This window comes from Ochotona princeps, chromosome 6 (assembly GCF_030435755.1).
Source record: "Ochotona princeps isolate mOchPri1 chromosome 6, mOchPri1.hap1, whole genome shotgun sequence".
Lineage (NCBI taxonomy): Eukaryota > Metazoa > Chordata > Mammalia > Lagomorpha > Ochotonidae > Ochotona > Ochotona princeps.
Window position 1 is genome coordinate 4903332 of NC_080837.1, and position 25688 is coordinate 4929019.

General features: G+C 42.4%; 1 protein-coding gene across 3 annotated transcripts in view; it reads left to right on the forward strand.

Annotated features, from left to right (window-relative positions):
* The window catches only part of PEAK1 (pseudopodium enriched atypical kinase 1), a 313213-nt gene that overhangs the window by 157806 nt on the left and 129719 nt on the right, over nucleotides 1–25688 (forward strand). For all 3 annotated transcript variants that reach the window (XM_058665498.1, XM_058665497.1, XM_058665499.1), the window contains one exon: nucleotides 5770–5934. The gene's annotated coding sequence lies outside the window, so the exon portion shown is untranslated. The remainder of the gene's footprint in view (nucleotides 1–5769; nucleotides 5935–25688) is intronic.

Sequence of the window (25688 nt, forward strand, 5' to 3'; positions counted from 1 at the left end):
TTTTCAGTTTCGTTGCATTGTGATCAGAAAAGATGCTTAATATGATTTCTGTTCCTTTAAATATGTTAAGATAGATTTCTTTTGTAACCTAACATTTGATCTATTCTGGAAAATGTTTCATGTGCTATTGGGAAGACTGTGTGTTCTACAGTTTGTTAGATGGAAAGTTCTGACCATGTTCAGATCTAGTTCATCTAGAATGCTGTTTAATTCTGTTCTGTCTTGGTTTTCTGTTAAGATGATCTTTCATTTCTGAATGTAGGGTTTTAAGGACGGTCCAAGAGTTTGGGACCCTGCCACCCATGTGGGAGACCTAGGTGAAGCTCCTAGCTTCTGGCTTCAGCCTGTGCCAGCCCTACTTGTTGTGGCCATCTGGAGAGTAAGCCAGCAGATAGGAGATCTTTCTGTCTCCTTGTCTCTCCTTCTGACTTTCAAATAAATAAATAGATAAGTAAATCTTTTTAAAAAAAAAATGTTTTTAAAGGCAGTCCTGGGATTCCTCGCTGACTGTTGAGGAGGGCTGGCAGAGGCAGGCCTGAGACTGGTCACAGGGGTCTCACTATCAGCACGCCTTGCACAGCCTGGGGATGCATGTCAGCCCTGCAAGAGGCTGGTGATGATACACTTCAAAACCTCTGTTTCACCAGGGCACAGGCCTCTGTCTGATCCTTTGGCATGTCAGAGATTCTGTCCCTGGGCTCTGACGTCAAGAGAAAACCGATAGGATCTGCGCAGCCTTGGGCTTAACCAGCCCAGTGCTGAGTCCCAAGATGCGGTCCTATTAACCTTTGGTTGCCCTTTCTAGGGTGGCAGAAGAGTGATAAAAGCAACTTGTTTGTCATCCAGGCTTGGTCCAGGATGGCCACACCCGAATCCCACAGCCCCAGGTTCCTTTATGATGCCTTGAGGATGTTTGCCAAGCCAGCAGAGCCAGCAGTGGCACACAGATCAGGAGTCTGACCCCTTAGGAGTGCAGGTGTCTGCCTGACTCCAGGCAAGTCTAGGGGCTCCGTCTCTGGCCTGTGACTAGAGCCTCTGGGCTGTAGCAAGAACTGGTGTAAACACGGCAGGCCCTGCTCTGAGCTCCAAAGCTCCGTCTTGAGCTCCCTCTCCTAGCTGCAGTTTTGCACTTCTCCACCTGAATGTGGAAGCTCCAAATATCCTCTCCACGGCCGGGCAGGAGGTGTTCAGTCCCACCAAACGTCATTGCAGTTGCTCCAGTGCTGGGATTTGGAGGTGTCTCGCCAGGCTGTGGTCCTTGTGGCTGCAGGTGAGTGATGTTAGCAGCTGTTTCCTTTTTGCTTTCTTCCGTGCAACTTCTCTCATGATTCTAGCATATTGAGGCACTGTGGTCTTTCATCTGGCTTTTATAACTCTGGTGAAAGTGATCTGGTAAGCATGCAGCTTTTGCCATTGATGTCTCTGCGAGCAAGTCATCCATGGAGCCTCTTGCTCAGCCACTGGGTTGGTTCGGATCCTCTGGGTGTTGTGTCCTGGACTGGCCGTTGTTTTCTTTGAGGACTTGGTGGATTTCCTCCAATTTTCTCCTGGCCTAGAGCTGTGTGCTGAGAAGTCTTGACACATTAACGGAGACTCAACACTTTAGTCTTGATGTTTCTTCCCTCCTCTCTTTTGACAGTTTCACTGTGATATATCTCGAGAGATCTGTTTTCTCTCCTTGGACTTCCCAGATGTGGATGTCTGTACTTTTCCTGAGATTTTGTTGAAATGTTTTCTTCCTTGCTTGTTGAGGCCATGGGAGTATGGACAGGGCCAACAGGGTGTTCCTGGGGTCCTTGATGGGCTGAGCCACTCAGGGTTCACTGCCAGCTGCTTGTCTGAGGTTACATGAGTGAAGTCATCTAGGGAGTGAATGTGACTGCCTGGGTATTTCTAGGGCAGGTGGCAGGTCAGTATGGGTACCATGCAATTTGAGGTGCTTCTGTTAAGCCCAGCCTTTCAGAGTATGGTACCCAGGTTCTTCCTGGGCCAGGGAGGGTGGACGTAGCCTGCTGGCTGGAACACAGTGCTGGACCAGTGGAACTTCTGGGAGCAGCTTGCTGGTTGCTTCCTAGGACCCTGAGAGGCGGAGTCTCAGTGGAGTTGTGCGCAGCAACAGCTTGGTTGGATAGTGTGCCGCATTGGTTAGGATCGTTTTCTGCCTGGCAGCTCCCGGCCAGGCAGGGCCACTGGTTTCTCCTGCAGCAAATGCCAAGCATCTGTGGTGAGTGGGGCCCGCCGAGGGACTGCCACTTATACTTTCCCTCTAAGTGAAGTGGCTTTTGACAGAGGGTTGATCTTGGCAGAATGGTGGATGTTGTGTTCATAATCCTTTCTCTTTGAGCCTTTGTGTATCTCCATGCTCAACAGCATCCAGTCCCACTCCCCACTGAATGAAATCTTCCTCCACAGTCTGCCACCCAAAGCTGGGGAGTGGTGATGAAGGTAGCCAGTCGCCTGGCTGCCTGATTAAACACGATTTCTGAGGGTCACTCCATAGGTGTAGACCTGGGAGCAGAGGCTGTGGGACTGCACCTGACACTGGGTTTTATAGTAGTGTCCCTGATGCTGGGCCTAGAAGACCTGGACTTGGTTCTCGCTGCCTAAGCCAGGCAGCAGGTGTCTTCCTGTGCTGTGCTGCTGAGAGTTGGGGCAGAGAGATAAGGGTCACCTCCTTCCTTCCTTCTTGCTTCAGAGCATCTTATTATTCTAAATGCAGGCACTATGGCCTCTCACGGGGCTTCCCCAGGTAAAGTGAGTTGTAGAGTTACTAGCTATTCAGGTTCATGTTTCTATAGGGAGCCGTTAGTAGAGAATCTTCCTTGACCACCATCTTCCTCTGCCCCTTCTTGGTAGTATTTTACTGCATGTTGCTTAGCATTGTTATGTTACCAAATGGAGAGTGGCTATGAGTGCTAAAAAAAGATTGGTCTGATTTTCATCATGCATAGCTCAGCTGTATGGAACTTAGATAGTGTTTGATGGCACACTAAAAAAAAACTGCCTTATTTATTTTATTTGAAAGATAGATAAAGAGACAAAGAGAGCTCTCATTCACTGACTCACTCCTCGAATGTCCACAACACCATGGACTTAACCCAGGCCCAAACCTGGAGCTAAGAACCTGATTGGGGTCTCCCATGTGGGCAACAGGAACTGAGCTTCCTGAGTGATCCCCCACTGCCTCCCAGGGTGCACAGCAGGAGGCTGGAATCTGATGAAGAGCAAGAGCACAGACCCAGACTTGGATGTAGGAAGCCGGCATCCCAGCCAATGTCTGCACCGCTAGCCACACACCTGCCTCCTACACTGCCTTGTGAAAATGCTTTTCTGTTTTCTCAGAATCTGTTGAAACGTTTGAAGCTATAAGAGGTGACGACAGTTCATCTCTTCAAAGCAGTTTCTTCTGATTAAATTCTTTAATGACTCATAGATCATACAGTGGCATCATTTTCTTCAAGAACATTCTTGATTTTCTTTTTCATTTCTTCAGCAACACATTAGTCATTCAGTAGCATGTTACTTAACTTCATGGTGTTGTTAATTTCTTTTTTCTTCCTGTTGATTTTGTTTTGTGTCTTCATTTAAGGTGATGTATAGTAGCTGTGTAATGGAGACTGTCATATCTAGTAACATGTTATTTAACTTCATGGCATTATAGATTTCTATTTTTCTTACTATTGTTGATTTTGTACTGTGACTTTTCATTTAAGGGGATGTACAGTAACTGTGAAATGGAGACTAACATATCCAGATGTGAGGATACAATGTAGTATGCGTCTCTACTTTCAGACAAAGATGGACTTACAATGAAACTGTTTACTATATCTTGACAATAGGAGGCTGGACTCTCTGCCATTGTCCATGTCTGCAATGATGGACATATGATTGTGCATAAAGAATTATACTTCAGTAATGATATAGGGGGACTAGGTGGCGGGGGGGGAATTGGGGAGGGATAAAGGAAATCCCAGGAGCCTCTTTAACTGTATCATAAAATGATAATAATAATAATAAATTTTAAAAGACTAAAAGGAAAGAATTATTTGAAAGAAATCACATTTTTTTACTTAACTGTTCTAGTTGATTTCCTTGTATATTTGTTTTTTGGGTTATTTTATTATTTTATTATTTTTTATTTTATTTATCAACTTTACATTGTTGATTAGGGGACAAAGGGTCAAGGGCTGTAAGAAAGTAGGCAAGACCATTGTTTCCACATTCTCTTCCTGTATCTGGGGGAAGGGGAGAGATAAGCCACACCCAGCCTCCCGACTATCCCAAAGTCTGCGATGTGGGACATGCTCTGAGGGCACTACTCAAGTGGTTTCGGTAGTTTGGCTGTTCTGAATTGCTACCAGTCTTGCCATTCCAAGCACGATGAAATCTCTCCAGAATTCACTGGCTGGGATAGTCTACCTTAGAGTCTCTGTTTGCCCAGATTTTCACTGCCAATGCTTGGCTGGGGTTATTGATCAATTTCTTTTGCCCTCTGTCATGATACCAGATATCCTCTGCAGGCTCCAGTGTGCTGCCATATCCTCCGTGTTCTACTGGATATGCTGTCCACTGCTGCATCTGAGCCACTGAGGAGGCTCACTCAGCTTTGACACACACGTTCCATGGTCAGACCATGGAACCTGCAATTCTCCTCATGGTTTGGGTTCAGAGTCCAGCAGTTCAGTCAAGGGGATCCCTGAAGAAAATTTGTCTGAGGTGATCCCAGACCTGATTCTTGTGTGTGAATGCTAGTACACGGTTCAGCACAGACCACTGTCCCAATCAGCTTATGCATATGCTGGTATTTGCAATTTCTGGTGTTTGCAGTTCTGTTTCCAGCCTTGTCTTCTACACAAACCAGTGGGTGGTGAGCCCAGCCTAATCTTGCCTGCCACACACTCGGTCTTCACACAAACCATTGGGAGCTGCAGCCTAGTCAGAGCGACCCACAGATTTCCTTGTATATTTGATGTTACATGCAAGCAAACTGGAAATCAGGCCAGCTTTGTTGTTTAAAGATTTATTTATTTGAAAGGCCCAGTTATTGACGAAGAGATCTTCCATCCACTGATTTACTCTCCAAATGATTGCAGTGGCCAGGCCTGCGCCAGGCTGAATCCAGGAGCCAGTAACTCCATTCTGGTCTCCCACATGGGGGGTAAGGGCCTAAGTACCTGGGCCTTTTTTTATAGCTTTTCGAAGAGCATTAGTAGGGAGCTGGATCAAAAGTGGAGCAGCTGTGATCAGAACCAGTGCTCATGTAGGGTACCAGTATTGCAAGTGGCAGCTCTAGCCTGTGTCACAGCATCAGCTCCTAACTGTGGGGTGATTGTTTTCAAAGCAAGACTACAAGCGTGAACCTAAATTAAAACTGCAAATTAGTGAAATATTTGCATTTGAAGATATAACCACACTGAAGTTGGAAATTGTAACTTTATAAAATTTAATTTTTATAAAGGTAAAATAGTGTTTAATGAATTCACTCAATTGATATCCATTGACTCCTAGTAAAAGAAATCTAAATGGCAATTAAAAAAAAAATCTCAAACACGTCAATGTTCTTTTAATTCTTACATGACGTCAGTGTTCTTGGGGGTGGAAGATCCTGTCTCCCCACCTGAATAAGGAAGTTATCTACTCGGTGAATTAGATGAATTCAAACTGAAGTATGGGGATGAAATTAGAACTATCCAGAAGGAAGACAAATGTCAGTTATTTTCTAAAGTAGTTGAATCTCCAACTTACCTCTATTTTTTCTTTCTCTTGCAGTAAACTTTGTGTCTAGCAGAAAATTGGTTAAGGAATGAAGTACAAGAAAGGAAAGACGTGTATCTTGGAAAGAGCCAAAGAACTTTGACATTTTAAAGGAATGTAACACGAACGGCTGAAGCCATCTCTGTCACCAGAATGGAAGAAGTGCTGCGAATCTGAACGGTAACTAGAGCGTGCCCACCGTGTTTCCACCGACAGCTTTACATGACTTAACAGGGTTTCTTTTTAAGTTTCAATGCTTACCTTACAAATGCCAAACTGTCGATAAAGCTGATCATTTTATAACTTTCTTGACATAGTCAGGCTTTATTTAGGTCCTTAATGTTTGTCCAGAGCAGTCGTTGGTTCCCCCCGCCCCCATTATAAACTTCTTTACTTAGAAACAGGAACTTAATTTGGGACAGAATATGGTGTATGTACTAGTATATTTTTAGGTGTACTCCATCAGACATGCTTTCTTTTCATAAAATAAGCCAAGCTATGTAGGTAGCAGTTTCTATCACATGTCCAAACGGTTTTAAGTCTTATTTTTGGAGATTTTATTTAATTTTTATTTTATTTTATTTATTTGACACCTGACTTCTTGATCTATTTTTCTTTCACATTTAGTATCTTAATTTTATTTCAAGTTTATTTTCTCCTTTGCTCCTCTCTGCCTCTGAGAAAACATAATGCAGGGACTGAGTTGCAAAAAGACACAAGGATCTGAAACGGAAAAAGAGAGGTCAGCTTGAAAAGATTATACAATTCTTTGTTCTTGGTTAAATTGCAAGGGCTGTCAGGTGGAGCAGGAAAAAATTATATAAAAACTAAAGATTCTCCGTCAGTGTTCTTAAACCTTTGTGACCTTAAGCTAAAATCATTTCAGTATATATTTTGGAATGATTCAAATATTTGCAAAAATTTTGTATCAGCATAATGTACAGTTCTAATGTTTGTTCATTGGATGGCTGTTACTTTCATTTTGAGATATAGTCATTTGTTTGCCTGGGTCCCTATGTAATCTTTACTAAGTGGGTATAGCTGACTAAAGCGGGTCCCTTGCCGTGAAATGTACAAGATAGGAAAAGTCAGTGGAGTGACAGTTTTGTAGCACAGTCCTAATGACTCTAAGGGATATTGGACTTGTTTCAAGGAAGTGTTTCAAGCTGATAAGAGTAACCGAGGATAAATCATACTCCAAAGAATCAGCAGTCTCATTACTCTTACTTGTACTAATATTAACATGTTGTTCATTCAGGAGAAAAATTGTGTCATTAGTGAGTGCTTTTTTAAAATTCCCCAGTGTTGGTTAAACTTAGGCTTACGATATAATCTGACCTTTTCTCACTGCCAGCCAGATAGCCACATTCAGCGCTTTTAAACAACCAGTAAATCTTTCTGTTCTCACCATTTATGAAAATGTCTTTAAGAAATCAACTTTTCAAACACAGGAAAATAAAGGTGCTGAATGTTCACTTATGCAAATTAGATAATTCATGTAAAGTCACCAGATTTCCGGTATTCATGGCCGAGTTTACCAGTTTAATTTTTGTCTACTCCTGTAATCTTACACAACCAGTGTCATTGTAGAACTAAAATTAAACAACATTGTTTTAAAAGATGTATAATGGTTGATTTTGCCACATTTTATCAAACTCTTGGCTTTATTTAAATCCATCTTTGTGACTTTTCATAACAGTAGATAATATCATTGAAGCCCACAAATAGACTCACAGTATTTTTCTTTTGCTGGTTTTCATTCTTTTCATTACTATAAAGGTATTATCTATATAGGTATATAGGTACTATATAGCTATACTGGTATTATCAAAAAACTGCACTGACTCTCCCAGCTAGCCACTAAAGAAATTAATAGGGCCCAGCATGGCGGCCTAGTGGCCTCACCTCGAATGCACCAGGATCCCATATGGGCGCTGGACTAATCCTGGCGGCCCCACGTCCATCCAGCTCCTTGTTTGTGGCCTGGGAAAGCAGTCAAGGATGGCCTACAGCCCTGGGACCCTATACCCATGTGGGAGACCCAGAGGAGGCTCAGGGCTCCTGGCTTCAGATTGGCTCAGCTCCAGGCATTGCAGCTGCTTGGAAAGAGAATTGATGGATTGAAGATCTTCCTTTCTGTCTCTCCTCCTCTCTGTATATCTGTCTTTCCAATAAAAGTAAATAAATGTTTTTTTAAAAAGAAATTAATATGAGACGCATAGAATAAGGCGTATCACCAATGTTTGCATGCTCGTGTTCTGGCTCCGTTTAATTTGCGTGTCTCCAACATCTAAAATCTTCAATGACTGTTTATTTCTTTGAAAATCAGAGAGAGAGAGAGAGAGAGGTGGGGGGAAGAGATTCCATCTGCTGGTTCTCTCCTCAGGCGGCCACAAGAGTTGGAGCTGGGCCAGACTAAAGCCAGGAACCTGGACCTCCATCTGGCTTTCCCACATTGGTGGCAGGGACCCAAGCACGTGGGGCGTCTTTTACTGCTTTCCCAAGTGCATCAGCAAGCGACTGAATCAGAAGTGGAGCAGCAGATACTTAAACCAGTGCTTATATAAGATCCCAGTTTTGAAGGTGGTAGATTAACCAGCTGTGCCACAATGCCAACCCCATAAAAATTTACAGTGACCTTTGAAAAGAGAATGGAATGGATTTCCAGTTGTATGTCTTATGAAATTTATAACTTGTACAAATAAGAATTGATTTTATTGATTGTATGAACTATCATGACTACTTTGAAAAAACTAAAATTCAAATGATGACTTCCAAGTTGTGTAGCGCTGAGTTTAAGTCAGACACCCGTTTTTGTCTATTTTCACTTCATTAGCAAAGAGTTTTGACCCTTGAGGGTAAGGGAGTATATTCTTGCAGACAAAAATCCTTCTCTGAACCATCTGGCATCTGTTTAGACTGTTAGCTTCATAAAGCTTGATAGAACTTTTAAGTATCCTATATAATACCTTCATTTATGACAACTGTACTTACAGTGGAAAGCTGTTTAATTGTAGTAAACAGAAATGAATTTTAAGTAGTAGTAGTGTATGTCGCGTGTTTACCAAATGCCGAGCTTTGGGGTTAGGTTTTAATATACCCTCTTAATCCATTGAGCTGCTGTAATAAAGCAGGTGAAACTGGGTAGCTTAGAAGCAGCAGCTATGTTCCTCACAGTTTGGGATCCTGGGAAATCTAGTGTGAGACATATTGCGTGTCTGGCAGGATCTGTTTTCTGCTTCACAGACTGTGTGTTCACTAGGCCCTCAACGGCAGGGGTGCAAGTGAGCTTCCTGGGGTTTCTGCAGTCAGGGCTCCACTCCTTTGCGTGAAGGCTGCAGCCTCCTGACTAACACTAACACTGACTAACACTGACTAACACTGCACATTGTATGTCAACTGTGTGTTCATACAAACATCTAGTCTTTGAAAACAGCCTTCATTGCATGGCATATGCAGAAAGCTTCGGCTCCACAACTGTTTGACATGGGTCATGTTATGGAATATTTCCGTCTTACCTATGTAAAAACTCACGCTCAAGGAAGTTAAGTATTAGTCTCCCATGAAGTGACTAGTTAGAGGTAGAACAGGGTCTGCTGTACAACACAGCCTGAGCTCTTAACCAGGGCGTTGTTCTAGTTCTCAAAGACTGACAACACAACTCTTGAAGTTACCTTTTCTGTAACTACCTGCAAATAAGGAGGACTGATTATTAGCAGCAAGCCCCTTCCCCTCCAACTGAGTTCACTTCCGGAGCATTTAAAGAAACTCAACTTTTGTCCTCCCTCTGCCGTATTTTCTTTTTCCTATTTTGTGATCCAAATATTCGAGTTTAAGATGTTCAGAACTGTTTATGCGGCAAGTGTTAGAATCTGATCATGCACACCAAATACATAGGCTCAGGGGGAAAAAAAGCTTAGATAATTTATATTAAAGCTACTGATTAAAGAAAGAAAAAAAACTACTGATACCTTAGACGGATGTAGTGAGAGCCAGCCTATAATAATTAAAACCAAGAAAAAACAGCCTAGGAGGAAAGGTAGAATTCCTGGAGATAAAGTATTATTCAAATGTCTGGTTTTAAACAAACTATGAGGCATATAAGAAACGTGAAAAGTATGGCCCATTTTACAGGGAAGAAATCAACCAAACCTTTCCCTGACAAATGTCAAAGGGCAGACCTATCGGGCAGAAACCCTTAAAATGCTATCTTAAAGTTGTTAAAAACAAATGCTTAAAGAACCTAAAAGAGAGCCTGGTGCGATAGCCTAGTAGCTAAAGTCCTCGCCTTGAAGATGCCGGGATCCCATATGGGCAGTGGTTCTAATCCTGGCAGCCCTGCTTCCCATCCAGCTCCCTGCTTGTGGCCTGGGAAAGCAGTTGAGAACGACCCAATGCTTTGGGACCCTGCACCTGTGTGGGAGACCCGGAAGAGTTTCCTGGTTCCCGGCTTCGGATTTGTGCAGCACTGGCCGTTGCGGTCACTTGGGGAGTGAATCATCGGACGGAAGATCTTCCTCTCTGTCTCTCCTCCTCTCTATATATCTGCCTTTCCAGTCAAAATAAATAAATCTTAAAAAAAAAGTGAAGGAAAAAATAAGACACTTCCAGATGAATAATTCCAACGGAATTCCCTGCAACAGTTGTGCACTGTTGGTGGAAAAACGATAGAGCAGTTCTTCAGAAAGTTAAAACTAGAGTCACCCTACAATTGAACACTTCTATCAATCATTTTGTCCCAAAGATTTAAAAGTGGAATCTCAAAGAGATGTTTATATGTCTATCTGGATAGTAGCATTCATTTTTCATAATACCAAAACTATCGAAGCAATTTAAGTGTCCACTAGTTAATGGATAGACTGATTAAATGTGGTATATTAGTAAGATGAAATATTGAGGACCCAGTGCAATGGCCTAGAGGCTAAATCCTTGCCTTATATCCACTGGGATCCTCTATGGGTGCCAGTTTGTATCCTGGCTGCTCCACTTGCCTTCCAGCTCCCTGTTTGTGGCCTGGGAAAGCAGTCAAGGACGGCCCAAAACCTTGGGACCCTGCACCTGCACGGGAGTCCCAGAAGAATCTCCTGGCTTTGAATCAGCTTAGTTCTGGTGGTTGCAGACACTTGGGGAGTGAAACAGTGGATTGAAGATCTTTCTATCTCCCCTTTTCTCTGTAAATCTGCTTTTCCAATACAAATAAATTGGTTTTTTTTTTTAATGTGAAATATTGAACCTGAAAAATGGAAAAAATTATGACATAAGCTTCGGCATTGACACACCTTGAGGGTACTGTGTTCAGTGGAAGAAGCAATCCAAGGTGGCATTCAGTGTTCAATGCCAGCAGTGCGAAGGGCGAAGCAGAAGGGTGCTGTGGCTAGAGGGAGGAGAGTGGGATTGTCAGCAGATACAGCCTTGTGGTCTTCCAAGCTGGAAGAGTCCTGTAGTGGAAGGAGACGATGACTGGACATTGTGAATGTAATTTTTACCCCAAGCATATGCTTAAAACTAGCTACGTAGTTACAAGTATATGCTAACTCACTGCAAATAGTTTTGTTTTTTTTTTTCTGGGGGGAAGGGCATTATAATATGATCTTTTTGCTTCTCTTCTCTCTCTTTCTCTCTTAAACTAAAGACGATTGAGAAGGGTGTTTACCAAAATGTCAGTAGTGATCTTAAACTGAGTGTTGGGTCTGTGCTCAATGTTAGATTCTCTATGCTGTAATAGAATATGTAAATGTTTTCAGCAGGCTATATTGCGTTTAAAATTAGAAATTAAGTATTGTTTTCATTTCAAAAGGGAGAAAATGGAGCGAGAGTACACACAGAAAAGTGTGTGATGTTCTCTGGTTAGTGGTGCACAGGGGCTGTCATGATGTGGCTTTGTTCTTGCAGCTTGCTGTGCTGCTATTGCCTTGTTAAATCGGCACTGGGTTTTGGGAGAAGGTGATTCCATCACTCTAGCTTTTCAAGTGCATTTTTAGGACTTTTGTTGGAAAACAACAACTTCTGTGGGCTTGCATAGACTCTAACATTAGATTTTAAAATCCTTTACTGCTGAGGTAACTGCAGCAGAAATATTCTCTGATAGAGTAAATGACCGAAAAATGAATATATTGTGTGGTATAAATTCTCCCTCCACGCTCGGATTGTCAGCAAGATAGCAATGTTGCACGGTTAGGAAGAAGCTGGTCACACTGTGTGGAAAGTGCTGACTCTGAAGACATCATGTGAAGGCCTAGTGGGAAAATTCTTACCTCTAGCCTTTATTTTTATTTTCTCCCTTTTGGAAGTTGCTTCATTGAGAGCCTGGCCCTAAGATGAGGGGTGATGGAAAAAAGAGCGTAGGGATCCTTAGTGGTTGTTCAGGAGATGGAGACTGGTTTTTGCCACCAATTCTTTGTGGCCACTGTAACTCACAGTACATGTTTTAGGTAAATTGCAGTCAGTTGGAATAGCACTAAACATGTGAGATAATCAAAGAGTAAATGAAATGCTGAAATGCCCCTGCTTCTGTTACCAGGAGGGAAATGTGTTCACCCTGTCCTCATGGTGGGGAAGCTATCATTAGAAACTGGACAACCCCACATTGTCCCCATTCACTAACGACGGAACAGTGGAACAAAAAGTTAGCGTTATCATTCTTGCTAGTGCCTTTTGAAGACTGACAGTTCTGTCACACAGTTCCCAGGAAAGTACACCCCACAGGCCAAATTCTAATAGTGAAAGGAAGCTTGGTCCCTGAGAAACTCATTCCTCTTGTGAAAGGCCCAGCTTTTGTTTCCTCTCATGGATTTGGCAAAGAACAAGAAGAAAAACACAACCTTCCCATGCTGCCCTGGGCTCTGATACATCCTGCTCCTTAGTTACCTGTGTTACCTCTGTGTCACGTGAGGACTCTTTATAGAGAAATAAAACACCCTGTGTTTGGATGCAGTTATTACCTTTATTTCTGGATAGATTTTTTTTAAAGAGATTTATTTTCATTGCAGAGGAAGATTTACAGAGAGAAGTAGATATGGAAAGATCATTCCTCCACTGGTTCACTCCCAGTGTCTGAGCTGAGCTGAGCCAATCTGAAGCCAGGAGCCTGGAGTGAGCTTCTCCCGGGTCTCCCACATGGGTGCAGCATCCCAGACACATGGGCCATCCTCTACTGCTTTCCCAGGCGATAAGCAGGGAGTTGAATGGGAAGCAGAGCATCCAGAACACAAACTGGTACCCATATGGCATCCTTGCACTTAGCTAATTGAGCCATTGCACCAGGCTCAATATAGATTTTTAAAATATCTTTTTCTCTGCTCCAGCCTTTATCTGCCAAGAATGACAAAGCACCAGGAGTCCTGGGTACTTACACGCACACTACCAAGTGCATCAGACAAATGTTATTTGGAAACAAACTATGGTGAGATAATACTTCACACCCTTGATGTTAGCTGTTACCATATAGAAGAAAGGGAGAGAAGTAGGAAAAGAGAGAAAGCAAAAAAATAGTGCTATAGCAAGGATATACTTTGCTGATAGGAATCTGAGAGACTCATAAAAGAAATCATATTTCCAACTGAATGAACATGAAGATGCTGCCGAATCTGGGGAAATTCCTAATTAAGCAGGAGAGAGGAAAGAATAGCCTCGAGTATAGAACCTGAGCTTTCACTTTTAAAAAGTTGAACAAATGGGGTCCTGAATGATAGCTCAGTGGCTAAATCATCACCTTGCATCTGCTGGGATCCCATATGGGTGCTGGTTTGTATTTCTGGCTGCTCCATTTCCCTTTCATCTCCCTGCCTGTGGCCTGGGAAAGCAGTAGAGAATGATCCAAGTGCTTGGGACCCTGCACCCGCGTGGGAGACCTGGAAGAAACCAAGCTCCTGGCTTTGGATCGGCTCAGCTCCTGCCATTGCGGCCACTTGAGAAGTGAACCAGCAGGTGGAAGATGTTTCTCTTTGTCTCTCCTTCTCTTTGTAAATTTCCTTTTCCAATCAAAATAAATAAATCTTTTAAAAAAATACTTGAACAAGGCCTAGCACTGTAGCCTAAGGGCTAACGTCCTCACCTTGCATGCACCAGGATCCCATATGGGTGCCGGTTCTAATCCCAGCGGCCCTGCTTTACATCCAGCTCCCTGCCTGTGGCCTGGGAAAGCAGTGGAGGATGGCCCAATGCTTTGGGACCCTGCACCCACGTGGGAGACCCAGAAAAGGCTCTGGATTCAGATTGGTGCAGCTCCAGCCATTGCGGCCGCTTGGGGAATGAATCAGTGGAAGGAAGATCTTCCTCTCTGTCTCTCCTCCTCTCTGTTTATCTGACTTTCTAATAAAAATACAATAAATATTTTAAAGCAATAGTTGAACAAATTAAATCCAAAAAATAGTGATAAGAATTAAAGACTGAAACCATCCAGATACAAAAATAGTAAAGAAAATAAATGAAGCTGAAAGATGAATAAAAACAACTACTCTTAACAGACTGATTAGAAAAACAGAAGATATCAATTACAAATATCAAGAGTAAAGAGGAACAAAATGTTGTGTTTGGAACAGGCCTTTAGCCTCGTAGTTAAGAAAGGTGGGGAGCTCCCAGCAGAATGCCTGGTTTGACGTCCAGTTGTTGCTCCTGGCTCCATCTTCCTGCTAATGCAGACTCTGGAAGGGAGTGGTAAGAACCCCGGTAGTTGGGGTTCTGCCACTCAGTCTGGGAAGCCTGGATTGTGCACCTGGCCCCTGGCTTCAACCCTGAGACTGTGGGCATTTGAGAGGATAACCAGTAGGTGGGAGCCTTTTCTCTTTATCTTTTACTTATTTGAAACAAATAAGAAAGTAAGCATGGAGTGTTGTATTCTAGTATTGTGCCACAGTGGATACTGCCTTGCATGGACACTGGTTTAAGTCCTAACTGCTCCATTTCTGATCCAGCTTCCTACTTACACGCCTGGGAGAAGTACCACAAGATGACCCAGATGCTTGTGTCCCTGTCACCCCCAAGGGAGATCCTGAAAAAGCTGTAGGCTCCTGGCTGCAGCCTAACCTATCAGGATTTTGCAGCCGACCAGGAAGTGAACCAGAGCACAGAAGATCTAGCTGTTTCTGGTTATCACATTCTTTCCCCACAATTCTGCCTTTGAAATGAATATATAAATCTTTGTTTAAAAAGTGGGGGGAGAGGCAAAACATCGTGTCCATAAACTCAAAGCTAAAAGGAGAATTTCTCAAATGATCCAAGCTAACAAAGCTCATTCAAGAAAAGAATACCTGGGCTCGGCAGCGTGGCCTAGTGGCTAAGGTCCTTGCCTTGATCCCATATGGCCGCCGGTTCTAATCCCGGCAGCTCCACTTCCTCTCTATCTCTCCTCCTCTCAGTATATCTGACTTTGTAATAAAAATAAAAAATAAATTAAAAAAAAAAAAAAGAAAAAAGAAAAGAATACCTAACTGAGTAGCTGTATATGGATTGAAGAAATTTAACTTGGGGCTTAAAGTCTCCACTAAAGAGAACTCCAGACCTGGAGGCCTTCACTGGCCTAAGGAAGTATTTAATGAAGAAATAATGTTGATTCTGCATGGACTGCCAGGAAGTTAGAACATTTCTCAACCTATTTATGAAGCCAGCGTTACTATGATAGCCAAGCAAGGTGAATGGAGTACAAGAAAGAGACCTGTAAACATAGACACAAAAGTCCTCAAGAAACTATTAGCAGGTCAAAACCAGAAACACAAAAAAACGGTATTGCATTTTGACAAAGTAGGCTTTATCCCAACAATACAGGGCTGTTTTGATCTTTAAAATGAGTCAGTTGAATACGTATCAGCAAATTAAGCAGAAAAGGGCCCAAATGGAAGTTTATTTTTTTTATTTTTACTTTTATTTGAAAGGTAGAGTTACAGAGAGAAAGATCTTTTATCCATTTGCTTATTCCTCAAATGGTGATAACAGCCAGAGCTAAGCAGATCTGAAGCCAGAAGCCAGGAGTGTCTCACATGGGTGCAGGGGCCCATGGGCTTGAGCTAGCCTCCTCTGCTTTGCCAGGCCATAAGCAAGGAGCTGGATCGGGAGTGGAGCAGCTGGCCAGCACTTGGTCTAATGCCCCTAATGGGATGCTAATAATGCCACATGTGGAGGCTTAGCCTACTACAACATAGTGCCTGCTCCTTTATGATTATCTTAATGATTATATATCACATCAATCTAGAACTTAAGAGTTTCAACAAGCGAGGAGTAAGAAATATTTTCTCAGCCTGGAATATGATAACTATAAATAACTTACGGTGAGCATCATGCTTAATGATGAAAACTGGAATGGTTTTTTTCTGAGATTGGGGACAAGGCAAGTGTTCATTGCGAGTTCAGCAAGATAAAGGAATGCAGAGTCAGCAGAAAAAAATAAGCTTTCTGTATTTGCATATGAAATAACTTTCATAGCATGTCCCACATTGGGGTCCTGGGAATGGGTGGGAGACGGGGTGGGGCTTCTCCCTTTACCTCCCTGTTTACTCTAGACACAGGAAAAATAATGTATAGAAATGATAGTCTTACCCACTTTCCTGTAGCCCTTGAACCTTTGTGCCCTAATTAACTATGTAAAGATTGTCAAAAATAAAATTTAAAAAGTGGAAAAGAAACAAATAGTTTTCATGCAGAAAATCCAGAAATTCTGCCTTAAAATTTACCAGAATTATGTGATTTAGTAATGTCACAGGATTCACAATCATTATGTAAAATTCTATCATATTCTTACATTATATTAGTTAGAAATTAAAATTAACAACAACAAAAAAAGACCTGCAAGAGGGGCCCAGTGCAGTATCCTAGCAGCTAAAGTCCTTACCTTTCACGCACCAGGATCCCATATGGCCACCGGTTCTAATCCTGGCAGCCCCGCTTCCTATCTACCTCTCTGCTTATGGCCAGGGAAAGCAGTCAAGGACAGCCCAAAGCCTTGGGACCCTGCACCCGTGTGGTGGACATGGAAGAGTCTCCTGACTCCTGGTTTTGGATCAGCTCATCTCCAACCATTGCATTGCTTGGGGAGTGAATCATTGGATGGAAGATCTTCCTCTCTGTCTCTCCTCCTCTCTGTATATCTGACTTTCCAATAAAAAGTCAGATATGAAACATAAAATATATACCTATAAATCAACTAGAATATGTGCTGTGTCTGTCTGTGCTGATGACCTACAAAGCACTGTTGAAAATAACCAAAGAAGACCCAGATAATGGAGGTAGCTACTGTGTTTCGCTATTGGAAGAGGCAGTGTTCTTAAGTTGCCAGCTCTGTCAGAATGTTTGGCGGATTGAATGAAAATCTCTTTCATAGTGGACATTTTTGGTGGTAGTTAACACTTTAATCGTAAATTTCATTTGGGAAGGTAAAAACATATAGAAAAAGAGTCCAAACAACTTTTAATAGGAACAAAATTGGAAACTTCTCAGATGTCTTCTGTCTGGCAGGCCCCAAGACCACTGAGAGGTGAGGCCACAGTGCTCTTCTGCAGCAGAAACACTGAAGACAAACTGGTGGTGAAGGATGTCTGTTTATTTGAGGGAAGTCACAGGCTTATATAGGAGAGGGGGCAGGCAGAAGGGCGGTTCCAGCAGTACCACAACATTGTGACTGGCTAACAAATGTGTCTTTCTCTTTGGACCCTCCAATGAAGTTAAAGGTCAGGAAGCACAGGAAAATTGTATCTCAGAGCAGACTCCTTACCTGCTGAAAAGCAGCATAAATGTAACATTTGACTTCCTTGAGTTGTTTACAAAGGAAGTCCTAGCAGAGTAGGGAAGAGGATTGGGGTGCAGCCCATCACTCTTGTTGCATGCCCAGTCAACAGGCCATGTTTGGGTCTGTTAGCAAGGGCACAGTGTGCCATGTGCCTATGTCCTCCCATATGGGCTAGACAGGTGGAGAACCAGGGACTGTCTCCCACAGAGACTTACGAAAAAGGTACTGAAATCAAATAGTATGTTATCATTATAATAATATATACAATACATAATTCTTTGGAAAAGAATGTAGTCCAAAAATAATAATGGAAGTACATGTGTGTATGTATATGTGTGTATACATATATGTTATATATACATATATATATACACGCACAAATATTTATATACTTCAAAAAGTTCATGAAAAAATATATGCTGTGAAAAAAAGCAAATGCGTGGAGTTCAATTTTTTTTTCTACACAACACAAACTTCCATTTTTTCCACAAACTTTTAAAGTACTCTTGTACATATAATCAGTTGATTTCTAACAGAGATGAAGAGATAATGTAATTAAAAAAGATTAGTCTTTTCAAATGGTAAGATTCAGTTGGTGTAAGTAGAGGAAGAGGTTAAGACGACAGAGAGAATTGAAACTGGGACCTGCCCGGTGCAATGGCTCAATGGCTATATCCTCACCTTGCAAACCCCGGGATCCCATATGGGCACCAGTTCATGTCCTGGCTTGCTCCATTTCCCATCCAGCTCCCTGCTTGTGGCCTGGGAAAGCAGTCGAGGACGGCCCAAAGCCTTGGGACCCTGCACCCGTGTGGGAGACCCAGAAGATGCTCCTGGCTGCTGGTTTTGAATCAGGTCAGCTTCGGCCATTGCTGCACATTGGGGAGCGAACCAGCAAATAGAAGATCTCTCTGTTTCTCCTTCTCTCTGTAAATCTGATCTGTCTTTCCAGTAAAAATAAATAAATCTTAAAAAAAAACTAAACTGATCTGATAGAGGGAATTACTACAAGAAGCTTTGCTTTTTCAGCTGCCTTATGAACTTATTAAATACTTTACTATTGTAAGTCAGAGTACCGTGTTAGGTTGGCAGTCCCTTGAGAAACCACGTATGAACAATAACAAAGCAGCTCTGAGTGCCGTCTTAGCATTGCCAGAAGTCACCTGCACTGTCTTCTCTGTGCTTCCCCAGCCAGCTCTGGGAGGCCTGGGTAGAAAAAGGAACAAAGGGCTCAAGTGTTCTAGGCACTGGAGAATGTTAATTTATCTGCTGTCCCTTGGAGGGTTTTGAAGAATTGTTAATTTGCTTGCTAAAATTCAACGTGGACTCTCTTCCCTCTGCTGCCTCTTGAATCTATGATAATTACCTCTAACTCCAAGAATAGACAAAGTGAGGAAGTCTGATGGGGTTGCCTTTCGCCTTTCTCTATGGATGTCACGTGATCTACTTTTTCTTCTGGTTGCTGGCCAATCTGTTCACTGTCACACAGGGAAATTAATAAGAGGGTGTTTTTTGGTTTTTTTTTTTTGGATGCTTCCAAAACTCTGTGGAGATGAAAAGATTTTTTTTTCATAAGTGAGTCTCCATCATGTTTCATCCACATGGAACAGAGTTGTCCATGATCCCTTGCCGACCTTCTGTGCGTTTCTAATGCACAGTCTCATCTCTCTGGGAAGGATTATTCATTGCAACTTGTTCTCACACTTCGCTGAAAGTAAGTACTACTTTGTGCTCCCTCAGTCTTCTATCACATAGCAGGAGCGTTGGTGGAAATTGCTTTTCTATAAAAAGAACTGTGCCACCTACTCCTCAAATGCCACTGATTAAGAAAATCATTGATTGATTTTTCCTGGGGAATAAATTAGGCTTTTCCCCGAGAGTGGAAAGAAGGGAATAATGGTATGTAAAGAATGAAGATGCTGTGTTATGAGGAAAATGTTTATGTAGTTGCCATGGAAACAGCATATAGGCATTAAAAACAGGAGCTTATATCTCTGTACATGTCGAATATAAATCAGATATGAATTGCATTCATTCTCTTTTTGGCCTGAGTTTAATCTGACATATGGTTGTGTAAAATATGCTCCTGCTTTAGTATATTTGCTTAATATTTGCAGGAACCTGGCAATACACAGGCTGCCATGTTCTAAAATTATACACTTGCAGCATAGAAATAAACTCATTCCTTAAAAAAAAAAAAGTTACAGCATTGTCATAGTGCCCACTGCTGGGCTTTTCAGTGACTTTCATAATTATCAGAGCTAATTAATTTTACTTAGTCTGCAGTGTTGGACCTAATTGATATAACTATTCATGAGTAATGAGAAATGCCAAAAATTCATAGCTTGGTAGTTTATCCCTGCTTAGTGTATGTGATCTCATTTTGCAAGTGGAATAAGTTGCAACAGTCTTCCTGAATTATCTCTTTCTGTTGAAAGACATTAGTTGCCTTCATTTCCATGCTGGGGGGGGGGCATGATTAAAATGCAGAGAGGGTATTTATGGGTTTATGGACATGGGAATCTGATAGCATTTTAAGCAGCCAACTGCAAAGATGACATAGAAAATGCACACTCCAGGTGTTCCCCCTCTGCCTCTGTGGTCTGGAGGTGACAGTGCTCATCGCCAGCTCCCTCAATGATGGCATCAACCTCCATAGGGGTCTTCTGGTGCATAACAGTGGTGGGTTGTGCCGTCAACACTGGGGAGATGCCAGGGTGTGGGCCATTGCCCAGTTGCCCCGTCTGTTTGTGGACATGATCCTGATCTTCATCTTTACCAACCAAGCTGTTCAGCCTTGTCTTCTCCAATCCCACCAGCCTCAGAATATGATGTTAAGACCACCATCCCCCTCAGTTCAGAATGAACAGCCTGACACACAAGCATAGGCAGCTGCCCCCTCAGCAGTTGGTCTTGTCAACCTACGCTGGCCAAGTGCCCATTGCCATGTCTATTGTCCCGGGCTTGCCTTCATGCTGTGCTTTGGACATCTGGGCCCACTAACCTCCTGTCCAGACCCTGAACCAGTGAGGAGGCCCAGTTCTGGTCATCCCTGCTTATCCACCCTCAAGTGCTGGGTTTAAGAATGAATTACACCTGTCACTTCCTTCTTCTCTGGATGTTTGCTTATGAAAGATTTAACCTGTTCATAGTCTGTGGAGCTACTGTCATCCCCCACTCCTGAAGGCAGCTTAGGTAGAGTGTGCCTTCTAGGTCCCCATCTGCTGAGACTCACTTGGATGAAGCCACTCTCCCTTCAGCCCTGGGTGGCTGATCTTGGGACCTGTTTGCCAGGCCTGCAGGGTCTGGCACCTGCGCTGTGTTCAACAAAGTAACCCAAGGCAAATGGGAAGAAAAGAAAATATGATGCAAACTGCAGGTGCAACTACCAGCCTTTAATGGGCACACAAGCAAAGCAGTAGAAAAATCTAAAAGCAATCAGAAAGGGCTCCTTTCATGGAAAATCGGACTTTTGCTACTGAACCCCAGTAGCTGATATTCTCCTGATGAAGTTACTGGTCATTTCCTGGTCATCAGGTCATCCCTGTGTGCTGACCCTGCTCTCCGATTTCCTCCGAAACTGGCACTTTGTGAGCATGGAGCCTGGAGGCTCACCAGCTTGTTAAAACAGTAATTGCTCATGTAGTCCAGTAAGTGTAACAGTAATTTAACAAGGCCAATATCTGTAGAGATTAAACCCCAGGCTTTTCAGAAGAGGTAGATTTTAAATCAAAATCTACAGATGAAAAGACCTTTTTTAGAGGGCATTTTGCAATATATTTTAAAAGGTTTTAAAAATATATACCCTTTGATTTAAAAAAAAATGTACTCCTAATAATTTATCTTATGGACACAAAGATATATGCAAGGATCAAATTGGGAGGATGTTTACTAAATCCTGTGAAAAATAGAGAAATATTGGAAGCTACAGAGGAATGCATATAAATAATTTCGGCACAAATCTAGAAAGGGGTGAGGAAATTTAAGACGATATTATAGAACACTATGTATTGATAGGGAGAAGTATTTGTGATCTGTTCAATGAAAATAGCGATGCTGGGGAAAGGGCATGAGGAGGGGCTGGGGGAATCCCAGAGCCTATGAAACTGTGTTATAAAACGAAATTAAAAAAAAAAAAAAACAGTGACATTTCATTGGCATTATGTAGGTCAGTTTGAGGAGAATTGATGTCTTTACCGTAATGGGTCTCCAGATCAGTGAGCATAGTATGTCTCTTCATGTATTTAGGTGTTTGATTTCTTTCAGTAGCCTTTTACAGTTTTTCAGCACACAGCTTCTGTATCTGTTTTCTTAAATTTATACACAAGGACTTTTTCTTTTCTTTCTGAAATTAACCTGACAAAGATACTTTTAAAACTTTTGGCTTCCTTCACTGTGTCGCCTGCATGCAAAAAATGCAATTGGCTTTTATTGTTGACCTATATTTTACAGCTTGAAAAACACTCACTTACTAATTCTAAGAGGTTTTTAGTAGATACCTTGGGATTCCCTGTGTGCATAGTCATGCCATGTGCAAATTACTTTCTTAGTTTCCTTTTCAGGTTGCTCATTGTTAGTGTATTGCAACCCAGTTGCTTTTTGTGTGTTGATGTCATATCCTGTAACTTTGCTAAGTTAATTCATTAGTGCTAATGATTTTATGTGTGTGCATAAATTCTTCAGGATTTTTTAATGTATGAAATGTGTGGGTAATGATCATTGCACAACTTGCTAATTTGGATGCCTTACATTCATTTATTTTCCTTGCTTAATTGTTCCAGCTAGAACAATTAGTGTTCCTAGTGTTCCACTGAGTACAAGTGGTGAAGTGAGACTTCTTGTTTGTGATTTTAGCCGGGCTGGGGTTAGGGTGAGGTGAGGCTTTCAGTCCCTCGCCATTTAATGTAATGTTCATTGTGGGTTTGTCATAAATGCCGTTTATCCTGTTTGTTGTTGTTGTTGCCATTCTTAGGAAAGGTCTAGTTACTTCACATCCTCTTTCCATCATTTGACATTCATACACTAATCATTTTTTAGGCATTGTGATCAGTTTGTTGTGATGTCTTGGAGTTGCATGTCAGCGATAGCTAATGGCATCAAACTCTTTTTCATGTCCTTATCAGGCACAGAATTTGTCTTTGAGGGATTATTTTCCATTGCAGATGGTGTCATATAATTTACCAAGTTAAAAAAAAAAAGCATGTTGAATTCAGGAGGATCAACCCTCTTAGTGTTTGGTTTAGGCCTCTAAGTTTTTACTGTCAATTTTACTTTGATTATAGCTGAGCGCTTACATTTCTAATAAGCTAAATTTTTAAAAAGATTTTCTTATGTAATATACATGATCGTTTTTAATTAATGAACATCGAAACATTTTTTTTAAAGATTTATTTTATTTTTATTACAAAGTCAGATATACTGAGAGGAGGAGAGACAGAGAGGAAGCGGAGCTGCCGGGATTAGAACCAGCGGCCATATGGGATCAAGGCGAGGACCTTAGCCACCAGACCACGCTGCCGAGCCCGAAACATTTTTAAAGCAGAGGAAAATAGTTTTTCGTATTGAACTATCATATTTGCATTTTTAAAAGATTTATATGAAAGGCAGAGTGGGAGAAAAAAGAGGTGAGGGAGAGATTTTCCATTTACTGATTCATTCCTCAAATGACCACAGTCTACCTGGGGCCAAAGACCAAAGACCTTGGACCATCTTCAGCTGTTTTCCCAGATACATTAGCAGAGTTGGATCAAAACTGGAGCATCCTAGACCCTGGCTAACATATGGGATGCTGGGATTGTAGGCAGTTACTTCACCTGCGCTACTGCTACAGCAGCCGCTGGAGTATTCGATTTGCAAATGAGTTAAAATTCCTTAAAGAACTCTGTTGTTATGACTTCTGGAGAAGTTGCGTGTTACCTAGTGGCACACCGCTGCTTCTGAGCAGTACAAATGGTGCAGGCGTGAACAGCGGTCAGCAAATAGGCATCACTGTGCTTTATTAATGAGGTAGGTATCCCCAAAGTGACACTGTACCAGGCTGATGGAAAATAGGATTGGATTGCTTCCTGCCTGGGGAGAAACTGAAGCTGCCCTGATTCCTGGGATCTGCAGCTTTCCAGTTAACGCTGCTCATTTCCTGCAACTTCCAAGTACTCTGCTCCTCTTCACTGAGCATTGCAGTCAGTCCAAACAGAAGCTTACAGTTCTCTTGTCATTATTATCAACTGTTTTTGCTCTCAGGTTTGGAAATGCAGGCTTGAGGAATGGCTCAGAACTCTCGTGACCAACCGCCTGGAGAGCAGTTGTTGTAAAATGCGTTGAAATAGGAACGTTAAAAGAGCTCCAGAGGCACAGAGAAGTGTGGCAGGAATGGCTCCCTAAGTCCCTTGGCCTGATTCAGCTTGGAATACCTGCTGACGACTGTCAGTTCCTGTGCTGTCACTTTTGTGACATTTGAAATTGCAAGTGAGGCATTGTTTTTAAGACTTGAGCATGTGAGGGGATGTCGTATTTTACTTGATTTCTTTTTCAGCGCCGTAGTATTTTTTTTTTTGTCGGTTTATTCATAAACGCTTTTAAAATGCTTTAAAAAGCCTAGCTTTCCTGAGCATTTACTGTTTACTTCGTGTTCTTCTGGCCTGTCTTGATCTCCAGTCTTCACCACAGTCTTGTACACATGGTTTACACCTGAAGAAAGCAGGGTTAGAAAAGTCCCTGCATAAAGCCGGGGAGCCCAGTCAGTGGTGACGTGACCTCAGGGAGGATCCCAAGCCCTGCGGGTTTTCTGCCAACCTAGTGCCTCTCCCCCTCGGGCAGTGAAAGCATCCCCCAGAGGACACTGATGTTTGGTTAAGTGCATTTAGGGTTAGAAACCACTGGATCAACATACCATGCTTAACAGTATGAAGTCACATTTCAGTAGAAGGCAAAATGTAGTAAAAGAACACATTTTCACTGCAAAGTTTATCTCTGCCTAAGCATGTCTAGTTGAAACTTCCAGCATAAAGTGATACACTGAGAATATGCTTCAATTCCCTCTTCTACAAATAATCCTCCTCTCTCTCTCCAAAGAAAACTCATGTGTAGCATCAGTAAAAAGCTACGGGAATAGGAAGCTAATAGGAAAACGGACCCAAAGCAATGAGGAAGCCCTGCAAAATGACATTAGAATGCAGAAGAGAACCGTAACTACAAATAAGTCTGGTGCCGAAGTCCAGCTCCGGCCCAGGGTTCAGAACTCGTGAAGTGTGCATGGAGTCGGCGCAAAGAGAGAAAGAAAGAGACGGACCACTAAAATTCCATGATGATAGTGGACTATGCAATAAAGCCGTCCGCTTTATTTATACAGAATCAGTCAAACTCTGGCTCAGACTTTTTACGTCATGATCAAATGGGTGTTGCTAAAGATAATTCTGCCATTTGTTTCACCTAAGGCAAGCTCAATCAGTAACACATACCTCTTGAATCAGCTAAGGGAGGAATGTGTCCGGAGGCAGGACCCAAAAGATCAAAGAGAGAGAGAAAAGAATGGATTTCCCTGGCACCTGGAGGGTGAGCACCCTTGATTAGCATATGGTGAGTGGGAGAGAGAAGGCTCTAAACAGGTTCCCACCAAATGGGGGCAGCTGTGACAGCAAGTTGTAAAAACCTCTTTGCTAAAGGCAGTATCAGCTACCAAGCTCACACAGATACTAAACTCTGCAGGGGCAAACAATGCCGAAATAGGTTACAGTGGCAAATTCTGATGTCCATGCAAAGGGAAGCGGGCTGCATTCAGGTGATCAAAGCAACGTCCTGCTATAGCCCTGCTCAGCGGGGGGTTCCTTCGCGGCCCTGCTCGCAATGGAAGCAATGCTCCTCACACCTTCCTGTCTTCCACATCCATCACACGGACCCCGGCAGTCTGGGAGTGGGATCCTGTAAGAGGTGTGAGTGGCCACAGGGCTGCTTTCTGTCAATCTTGCTGGGCAAACAGATGTGTGAGTCTGCCTCCCTCCACCTTCATTTCTCAGATGCACTAAAAGATAGTGTGGGTCAGACTACTCCCTCTCCATGTTCTCGACCCAGGGGCAGGTTTTGTACCACTGTTGTGCCCAATGTTGCTGTAATTACACACCTCAGTTGCAGACTAACAAGGTATCCGTAGAGTCAACAAGATGAACTTACAACCTGGAATCACCAGATATTTGAAGAAAACTGATCTAAAAAAGGTGGACTG